Genomic DNA, 11,484 nt, shown 5'->3' with positions numbered 1-11,484 from the left:
GATGACAAACCTCCTTTTGAACCATTCCCTGCTCGATTTTTAGTTTCGATCTTCCTTCTCATTGTTATCGTAAGAGAATCTTGATAGTGTATTGAAAAGTCACACGTTGGAGCCTTATTTTCATTAGCCATCAAATTACTGTCACATCTTTTAACTTACTCTCAATAATATCCCTATCGTGTTGAATTCAATTCACTAGGACGTGGCCTCTTTGATTACAATAGTAATATTTGTTTTTTTTTTTGTTTCAAATCTTGTTGAATTGCTAGCTTTCATTACGGAAAAAAGAACAAGAGAAAAATGACTTTTAAACAATTTTATTTTGATCTATCAATGAGGAAATCATGAGTAGTTTGTAGCGTGCTCTACAACTTTGATTAATCTATCTCGATGCCTCTTGCTCATTTGAGTGGTCTTTCGACCACTCGTAGGGAGGCAGTCCTCTTTGGCCCCTATTAACTGCGTGTTTTTTTTCTTCATTTTATGGCTAATGGATGTTCTAAGCCCAAGCAACAATGTGCGAGTTTATCTAGTGAGCAACAAAGAAAAATCTAGAAGTAAGGGCTTTGGTATGACCCTTGTTAAACCTAATCTTTGCATGAGAACCCCTTGTTAAACGTAATCAACAATTGCATGAGAAAACTGACAAAAATAATTCAAGGACATCACTATTTTCTTGGCAGCCCAAAACATTGCCAAGTTACCCTCGCGTGCTTTTATAAATGATTGGATGCATCAAGTATGGAACATTGAGAAGGGGTTTCATTATATGTTTCGTTAGACAAAAATGTTTGTTTGTTATTTTCTTTAAAACCCTAGAATCACAAAGTAGTTAAAAGACATATTTGGAGCATTTGCTTTAGCAAATTTAGGGCTATTTTGTGGTTGGCTAACGGCAATAGGAAGTGATTGCCTTCTCAAGCTTTAGATAGGTGATAATAAAAAAATTGCTGCCCTATTTTCGAATTTTGATTCCTAAAGCTATCAAATTGTTGGAAGGGTTATTAGGATGGAAGAATTTGCCTCTCTTTTACCATGTATGGATGCCATACTACTTCTTGCCATCTTCCTTGACATAAATCTTCTCGACTCCTTGGTTATTGAAATGGATCATGGCATTCTCTTTTACTATCAAATTTTTGGGTGGACTCAATGCATGCTTTCTTTGTTGCAAAGAGGACCATTAAAGGAGAATTTGTACCCTTTTGAAATTGACTCTAAACTCTTATAGCCATTCAAGTGTCAATAACAATGTTGTCTCTTAGTTTGGTCTTAAAAGAATAGCCTAGCCAAAACTTTGCCTTCAAATTAGCCCCTCAAACTCTGTAACGCAATTGCATAAGACTTCATTGTCTCTAAAAGTTGTCAAAATTTGCCATTGTGAGCCAAGATGTTGACCGTCCACACAAACCTCGAGATCCACACCATATTGCTAAATGCGTTGAGGCCATTGGTTTTAAGGAGGATATCCATAGGGATGTCATTGCTGATAAGCTCAAGAGTTAGACAAACATATTATGTAAAGAACATAAGAATCTCCTATGATTCCATGATATAGGTGAATCCTCTACTATTGATTACCCCATCCATTCCATGGGAAGTTGGTGGTCTCTGCCAAGTTGACTTCTTTTCCTAGTAAATTGGGTGGATCGTTTGGAGGAGATAGTAGTGAAATCCATAGTGTTTATTGAGTAGGAAGGTCTTTACCTTGTTAATTTTGGTTACGGAGAAGCCCTTAGGCTATCAAAGACTTATGATTCAAATGTCAATGATTGTTTAACTTCTCCCCTATTGTTATTCTTGTTGATCCCTCATCACAAGTTGGATCCCCCTAGTTTGTTGACACTAGACATGGTTAAAATAACACTAATTATCTTCTTCATAATGGTGGTGGAGCCCTTGCTAGTTTCCTTGAATTGCTAGATGTTATTAGTCAAAGCAAGATGAGGTAGGTGATTTGGAGTGGGCCATTGTTCGCTTCTCAAAATCTAATGTTTCTCAAAATCTAATGTTTGAGGATGTATTCGTTGAAGCTCTCTTAACCCTCAAAGGCACCCTTAGAGGTAGGAAAACCAAAAAGAATCCAAAGCAAAAAAAGATACCTAAAAAATATAGCTAAATCCAAAGTCTCAGACATCAATAGATCTCCTTTGGGAGTTGAACACTATTGAATTCGAGGTGGTTAAAAAGAGAGGCAGACATCTAGGTTCTACAAACTCTAAACTTGGTAATAAACTAAGACCTTGCCAAAGTGCTATAAGAGCTTTGAAGCCCCAATGTATATTTACCCATGAATTTGAAGTGTGCATCTTGGAAGGTTAGGGGATTAAAATCTCCACATATTCACACATTGTGAATAGACATCGCAACTTGTATAAAAATATGTGCGCCCTTCTACTGCAACAACTCAAAGCTATCATGGACACCAATCTTAAAATGTATTTGGAGAGATCCTCTATCCTTTAGTACTAATTATTGTAAGGCTAGAGGTGGAGATGCTATTCTAATATGAATTATGTGGAAGAATTTTGTTATCAAGTAGGGCCTCCTTTGCCTACAATAGAGTAGATTAGGTTGTCTTGAAGGATGAAGTTTTTACCTTTGGTATTTGTTCAATATACACCCCAAGTGAATACAGAGATAGGGTTTAGTTATAGAAACTTGTATCAGATACCTTCAGGTCATTATAGGAGATTTTAATATGGTGGAAGGCCTCAAGATAAAACAAATAGAAACAAGTTCACTTGGAAAGGGGATGAAATTAACAAGCACAACCTTTTGGATCCCCTTGTTATAAACTTGATACTCTAGAAGTTTGGTTTACTCGGTGGACTATCAACAAGGGAAGAACATAATTTACAACAAATTAGAAAGTTTTTATGCCATTAAAGACTCTTTCAGATTTGTCAACGGAGCAAGAGGTACTTGTGTGACAGTGGTTCCCTATTCATTTTTTGATTGTTGCCAAATTGTTGCAAACATTTTACACGAGTCTACTATTGTATCAAAACCAAGCTGAATCATTTGCCTTGAACTCAACCTTGCTATATTGTGAAGAAGTTCTTAATGCTATCTCCATCATTAAGCAATTTAATTCATGATCTTATTAAGATAACTTTGCTATTGATAATTGGGGTCAAGACACATTCTTGGAAGAAATGTGTTCCAATCGGTGGATAAAAAACTACCCAAAGATACTAGATACCAAGCAATATTCAACATGAGCAATTATTGGTTGTAGAGGAGGATATTTAGAACAACCCCCCTAACTTGAATGCTACTAAAGACCATACTCAAGCATAAGAACTCTTCGAGAAGGATCGAAAATGGCAAAATTCAAGGGGCCAAGTTTAGAGAAAGGCTTAATTGTCTCAGTTGTTGAAAAAGAGGAAGCTAAGGAGAGAATTGATAGCTCGTGGGAAGAGGGTGTTAATCTTACATAACAACAAGAGATCTCCTCATCTTTCTACCACTTGCACAATGAGGTATTTACTTTTGAGGATTCAAGAGAGGCAATGACAAAAGCTAGAGAGTAGATAAAAAACACCATTCCCCCAAAAGTCAAGGTTGAGGATGCCAACCTCCTTCAAGACTTGATGGGCTTCCCAAGGAGTTCTACAAGCATAATATTCACTAGATGGGGAGAAATTGCTCAAGTTTTATGAAGAAGCCTTTTCTCAAGGTTACCTTGGGAGTGACATAAATGCATGAATCATCAAATTGGTTCCTAAAGCTTAGGGAGTTCTACAAGCATAATATCCACTAGACTAGGGAGGAACTGCCCAAGTTTGATGAAGAAACCTCTTCTCAAGGTTCCCTTGGGAGTGACATAAATGCATGAATCATCAAAATGATTCATAAAAAAGGGGATAAGTCCCTTATTAAGAACTAGAGATCTATAATTATTCTCAATGTCTCATAAAATCCTTGCTAAAATCCTAGCCAAAAGATTTGAAGATATCCTCCCATTTGTGATTAACCCCACCTAGATAGGTTTTGTCAAATTAGTACAAGTTTGAGAAAGTCTGCTTGTCTATTGGGAGACAATGAGCCAAGCAAAAGGTTCTAATTAGCAGGTCTATATGATGTTAATTGATTATGAGATGGCTTATGACAAGAGAGAATGAGAATTTATTTTCATGATGCTTGATAGGCTTGGAGTTCCCAATAACTTTTAGCACATGATTTGAACCCTCTTGAAAGATGCTAATGCTAGGATGGATATTTGCAGATGTCAAAAAAACCTTCTCATTCTTTCTAGGTCCATTAGGAAGGACTATCCACTAGCTCCTACCTTATTTGTTTTTGCTGCAGACACTCTCTTTTCCTCTTCAATGGATGATGTTATTTTCCCTAGAGTTCAAGGTGTTATTATACCTATTGGGGATGATTTAGTTAGACTTCAATTTGTCGATGATACATCTTTCCTATTTTCTCTAGAAGATGATAACATGAAGATATCAATAAGTCTAGAAGATGATAACATGAATAGATTAATGGACAAAATATCTTTTAAAAAGCCCAGGGTAGAAAAATATCCATCTCAAAGTCTATTCTTTTAGGCTGGGAAGACACCCCCTCACCCAAGCATGTGTTGAAATGGGGGAGCTCCAAGCATCTAATTAGATATTTGGGAATTTCCTTTTGTGTTTGCCCCAACTTGAAATAAATGTGGCATTGGGTTAGACATAAACTTGATAAGAAGTTGAGAAGATTAAACAAACATTTGGTGTCTTTGGCAGGTAGATACCACGTTTGTCAAAAGATATGTTCATCAACAATATTTATTACACTTCATTTTGTCTTTTAAACCAATAACAATTCAATTATATTCATAAGCAAATCAAGAATTTTCTATAGTCAGATGAAAAGAATTTTCTATAGTTAGATGAAAAAGGGGGTAAAAAATTATTGACATTACAGTCATGTTTGTTATTAGTGACACACACTTATTTAGATTGTAAGTATCTATCAAGCATATTGAAAAGTTAATAGAGTTAACCAAGCATTTCAGTCTCTACCGAGTTCTACAGTTGCTACCGAATCCAAGGGACAATATTTAGTTTGCATCGAGCAGTTTCTACCATAATGGTGATTAGCAGTGTAAATTGAGCTTCATAAGGTTTACCAAGTTCCTCAATGCAAATTGAGTTGTGCAGTGCTTATCGAGTTCACATTTACAGTGATGTGAAACTAGTGTTGACTGAGCCACTCAGTGTTAACCAAGTGATTCAGTTTATACCGAGCTCGTAGTGATAGCATTTACCGAGCTATGTTGTATGAATCAAGTGATTCAGTTTATTTGTCAAGTTTCACAGTATTCACCAAGTCACCATTGCAGATCAAGTTTAAGACTACTTAGAAGTGATCACTATGGACCGAGCTTCTACGCCTACCGAATGCATGACGATGCCAAGCATTGACTGTGGATGCTGAGTATCAAAACCTCACCGAGCTGGTCTTCAGAACCCGAGTTCTTGCAGTTTGAGCCGACTTCGTGTATTTTGTGTAAACTTGTATTATAGCCAATTTTATTGATTTGTAAATTGGATTAGTATATATGTAATGTATTGTATCACATCCAAAAAATATATATAAAATAAGATATCAAACAGAGAAGAGCAAAAGTGTGAAATACAAGGCTACAACAATATAAGGAGTAGCAAAGATTTATCTATCATAGCAAGATGATCATTATACTCAAAGGAATCTCATTCAACAAAGCCAAGTTGTAGATCAGAGATCATCCACTGTTTCATCCTAACAGGTGGATCAGTTAAATCCTTTCACAAGGTAGACTTAACAGCCTTTTGTAAATCTCTTTATCGAGTGTATACTTTATTGCATGTTTGTAAATTCTTTTTCAAGGTGGACCTAGCAGTCCTTATTGCTCTTAACAGGGCAGATCATTAGAAGTGATCATTGTAAGCCTTAATAGGCCAATTTTATATTGCAATACTAAAGCTTGTGGGTATCGTCCCCACCCCAATTTTACTTTCTATTTGGAAGGATTCTCGGTCACCAAATTGTGTGTCAAAGTGTTATGAATGTTTTGATGTTTTCAGTTATTCATGCATATAATTAGATCAAAACACACATGATGGATTAATTAGTAAATAAGGATTAAGTTTTATAAGTAACTGATTCATTCCTCCCCTCTTAGTAACTTAGCCTATTTTATATGTTTCCAACATCTTGCAATGAATTGGAAATGGAAATGGTGTACCATGAGCAGGAAGGCTGGGATCTTAAGACCCAAAGGCTTTCCCTCTCTAACAAATGGGTCTATAAAGGAATGCAAAGTTCTAAACCTTGGAAAATATTGATTAGAAATAATATTAGTAGAGGAGCTCCCCTCAAAGGCCCTTCTTGGAAAGGCTTCCCTTGTGTGACCTTGTTACATGTTCATTCCCTGTAAGGCCAAATGGTCCAGATGTTCTTAAAGCCATATGGAAGGACTAGGAATTAGTGAGGCATCTTATATCTAGTATATTATAACAGTGCACAATTCAATCTATGGCAAGTAGTCTATTTTGTCGAATTTAGTACACAAAGACAAAGCCCTGTCCCTCTTGCAAGGTTGTTCAACAAGACACTAGTCTAATAAAGGGATAATGGCGATGATATATGTTATCTTTGATGGACAACTTATTGAATAGGGAACCCTAACCAAATTTGACATTTCCCATGAGTAGTACAAAATTATTCATCCTTAAAGCCTCCTACTAATACCTTTCACTCCTCAATTCCCATGACTTCAATGAGATGAGGTTTCTCTCCTATCGATAGACCAATGATACTTTGCTTTCTACCATTAGAGCCAAGGATCTTGCATACAAAGTGGTCAAGAATAACATATCACTTGACCTTGCCAAGTTGATGCTAAGCCAATTCAACACGAATATGGAGAGTATACAAACTTCAAAGAACAATCCTTGTAAGTTTGGTTCACTCTTAACTTGTCTATTTTTCTATGTGCAAAAGTTCTTCTCATCTAAAGGTATAGTCGTATGGAGGAAGGATGTACCTGCTCTTTATCAGAGTAATTAATATATAGTTGAAATGGGAGAAAACTATGTGAGTATTATGGATAATTACTTTGATGCATTTAAGGACAAGATGAATAATAGATTCAAGAAACCAAAGAAACTCGTTGATGATTACGAAGATGATGTTTGTTTCATGGTTGATAGTGAAAGTATATATTCAGGCAGTTAGATTGAGAATTGTATGGGTTAAGCCTCTAGGTTATGAGGTTAACATTGATGAAACCAAGGACATTATTGAAACATTGATTAATGAGCCTATTGACCCTAAAGCTGCATACTTTGTCACCTATGATGAAGCAAAGGCCATAATAGAACTTGAAATAAAGCTCCCTCAGGCAGTCAACAAAGGGAAGAAGAGAATTGCAAAATTAAAAACCAACTCCACTCTTCTGTTGACCGAAGGCAAGGGAGATGACATTAAGGATGATGAAGTAGAAGGTGAAGAGAAATCAGAGGAAGAAGAGTCTATAAAGAAGAAAGGAAAGGTTATAATAACCAAGCCTTCCAAACCATCTATTGCTGTGTTCATGAGGAGGCATCTAGGAAGAAACTTGATAAAGAAGGAGGAGATGTGATCGACGTGATCTTTAAAAGATCTCCACCCACCTTTCAGGAAAGGTTAAAGGAAATGGACTCAGGACTTGACATAACAAACTTTAAATCACTAACGTATGAGACTAGAACTATAGAGGAGCAAAAACAAATAGAAGACACGATAATGTCTAAAACAGGTAAGTGGAAATATTCCCCAGACCAGCTTGTTCAACAGATTCCAAGTGATCTGATCGAGAAGATAAAGCCAAGATGGGAGAATGCTATGAAAACTGCTAAGGACATATATGAGCAAACCCTGAGGCAACTCATGACGAGTTCGAATGATAAGGAAGTAAAAGAATCATTAAAGAAGAATGAAGAAAAGCTTACCTTGAGATTCAACACTTGTCTTATATTGATAAATGACATTGAACATGTGGTAAGGAATGCCACCAACACATGGAAGAACATTTTCAATCTTCACAAGGAAAGTGATTTTGTGGTTCATGTCAGTGACAAGGATGAAGATGATGATGAACATGAAAAAGATGAGGAAATTGATAATGAAGAAGTTACTCATTATGACAATGTAGATGATGAGGAAGAGGAATAGGGATAGGAAGCTATCAGGGAAGATTTACCTGATGTTTAGAACATAGAGGACACTGACCTTGAGAAAATTGTAGTAGTGGTCATAGCCTCACTTCCTCATTCTTCAAGAGAAACATTGAAAACATCAAGCCAAGAGAAAGCCACTACAAGATTGATTGTGTCAAACACTGTAAGTACAAACACTCAATCATTTTTTGCACCTGTTCAACTTAGTACTTCATTGACATAAGTGACAAGCACTTCATCAACCAAGTAGTCAACACTTCCCTCTACATTAGTTTTGGTTATACTAGGTATTTCAACAATTGGTATTTCAATAATAAGCATAGTATCTACTTTTTCAACTAGTCTTACTATCTCTACCATTGTTTCCATTCCTAGCATGCAACTAATAAGTGCAAAGAGAGTTGAGACCAAGCCTCAATCAAGTACAAACTTTTTGAATAAAGGAAAAGAGAAAGAATAAGAAATTGATCTTGATGAGGAGATTGTTATTCCAAATTGGGACATCTCCAATTTTAACCCTGATCAAATGCATATATTTGGAGAACTCCTTCAGAAGAAAGCTAAGCAACATAGGCTTAGAGAAGAAAGAAATAAAGAATTTCAAATAATTGAAATGCAAATAATATCCTAGAAAAGGCATTAAACATAGAGGTTGACACTTCTCAACCAAATTTTGATTCAATTAGTAGAGGTAGTCCAAAAATTCAACGAATATTTGAATGGACAGGAGAAATTGTTGCAGAGAGTGGAGAAGAAATTTGAGAATAAAGTTTTGGAACTTATTGCTCAAAAGATTTCTATTCATTAAGTAGATCTATCTACTATTCTAAGCTCATTGGAGACCTCTTGCAACAATGTGTCTTCATTATTCGGTAAACCTTGCGATACATCAATTTTCACCAAGGAAATAAGAGATAAACTGTTAAAGATTGATGAAGATTTGTAGGCAAGTGCACAAAAATTGCAACTTGACCTAAGTTATAGCTCTAACCACTACTTAAAGATCAGATTCTTAACTGATATGCAGACATAGTTGCTAAGAGAAGAAGCCAGAATAAAAGCTACACAAGTAGACATTTAGGGCATGATTCTCCCAAACATGGATGCATTGCAGAAACATATTGCACATGCCAAAACGCTCATCCATGATAACAACTTCTCAATTGTAGATCAAATGATAGAACTTTTAGCAGAAGTTCAAGTTGCATTGCACACATGCAAGGTGTTGCAAAAAAATTGGGACAAGACAATGACACTGATTTTAAAGGTACATTCCCATTTCTTGTCACATTTTGACATTTTTGTATATTATATAGCATACATCTTTGGAATTAATGTCAAAAAGGGGGAGAAGATGTATATTGTAGAGAAGATGTATACTATAAAGGGGAAGTATATATAAAGGGGGAGAAAATGGATATATCAGATGTGAAAAGATGTAAAGTATATTGTATATATGTATGGGGGAGCATTATATATGTAGAAAAACTCAGAGATACATCTTCTACAAAAACAATTTTGAAAAATCTAAAAAATAGAGTACTCTATCGAGTTGGAGACACAAGGTGATGAATAAATAGTGTTCTTGAAATTCAGTTTTGCCTAATAAGTGTTTTGTCACTAATGCCAAAGGGGGAGATTGTTGACATTACAGTCATGTTTGTTATTAGTGACACACTTATTCAAATTGTAAGTATCTACCGAGCGTATTGAACAGTTAACTGAGTTAACCAAGAATTTCAGTCTCTATCGAGTTCTACAGTTTCTACCAAATCCAAGGGACAATATTTAGTTTGTGCCGAGCAGTTTCTACCATAATGATGATCAGTAGTGTAAACTGAGCTTCATAACGTTTACCAAGTTCCTCAGTGCAAACTGAGTTGCGCAATGCTTATTGAGTTCACAGTTATAGCGATGTGAATCCAGTGTTGACTAAGCCACTCAGTGTTAACCGAGTGATTCAGTTTATACCGAGCTCGTAGTGATAACATTTTTCGAGCTATGCAGTATGAATCAAGTGATTTAGTTTATATGCCAAGTTTCACAGTATTCATCGAGTTACCAGTGCAAACCGAGTTTAAGACTACTTGAGAGTGATCAATATGGATTGAGCTTCTACATCTATCGAATGCATGATAATGCCGAGTATCAAAACCTCACCGAGCTAGTCTTCAGAACTTGAGTTCCTGTAGTTTGGGCTGACTTTGTGTAAACTTGTATTGTAGCCAACTTTGTTGATTTGTAAATTGGATTGGTATATATGTAATGTATAGTATCACATCCAAAAAATAGATATGAAATAAGATATCAAGCAGAGAAGAGCAGAAGTGCAAAATAAAAGGCTATAACAGTATAAGGAGCAACAAATATTTATCTATCATAGCAAGGTGATCATTACACTCAAAGGAATCTCATTCAACAAAGCCAAGTTGCAGATCAGAGTTTAGCCACTGTTTCATCCTAACAGGTGGATCAGTTAAATCCTTTCACAATGTAGATTTAACAGTCTTTTGTGAATCTCTTTACCGAGTGCATACTGTTTGTAAATCCTTTTCCAAGGTGGATCTAGCAGTTCTTATTGCTCCTAACAGGGCAGATCATCATAAGTGATCATTGTAAGCCTTAACAGACCAACTTTATACTGTAGTACTAAAGCTTGTGGGTATCATCCCCACCCCAGTTTTACTTTCTATTTAGAAGGTTTCTGGGTCACCAAATTGTGTGTCAAAGTGTTATGAATGTTTTGATGTTTTCAGTTATTCATGCATACAATTAGATTAGAACACACATGAAGGATTAATTGGTAAATAAGGATCAAATTTTATAAGTTATTGATTCACCCCTCCCCTCTCAGTAACTTAGCCTATCATATATATTGTCAACATCTTGCAATGAATTGGAAATGGAAATTATGTACCATGAGCAGGAAGGTTGGGCTCTTAAGACCCAAAAGCTTTCCCTCTCTAACAAATGGGTCTATAAAGGAACACAAAGTTCTAAACCTTGGAAAATATTGATTAGAAATAATATTAGTAGAGGAGCTCCCCTCAAAGGCCCTTCTTGGAAAGGGCTTCCCTTGTGTCACCTTGTTACATGCTCATTCCGTGTAAGGCCGAATGGTCCAGATGTTCTTAAAGCCATATGGAAGGCTGAGAATTAGTGAGGCATCTTATATCTAGTATAGATATTATAACAGTGGACAATTCAATCTATGGCAAGTAGTCTATTTTGTGGAATTTAGTACAAAAAGACAAACCCCTTTCCCTCTTGCAAGGTTTTTCAA

This window comes from Cupressus sempervirens, chromosome 2, assembly GCF_028749045.1.
Source record: "Cupressus sempervirens isolate cs-2001-9-10 chromosome 2, ASM2874904v1, whole genome shotgun sequence".
NCBI classification, from domain to species: domain Eukaryota; kingdom Viridiplantae; phylum Streptophyta; class Pinopsida; order Cupressales; family Cupressaceae; genus Cupressus; species Cupressus sempervirens.
Note: the sequence above shows the minus strand (reverse complement) of the source record.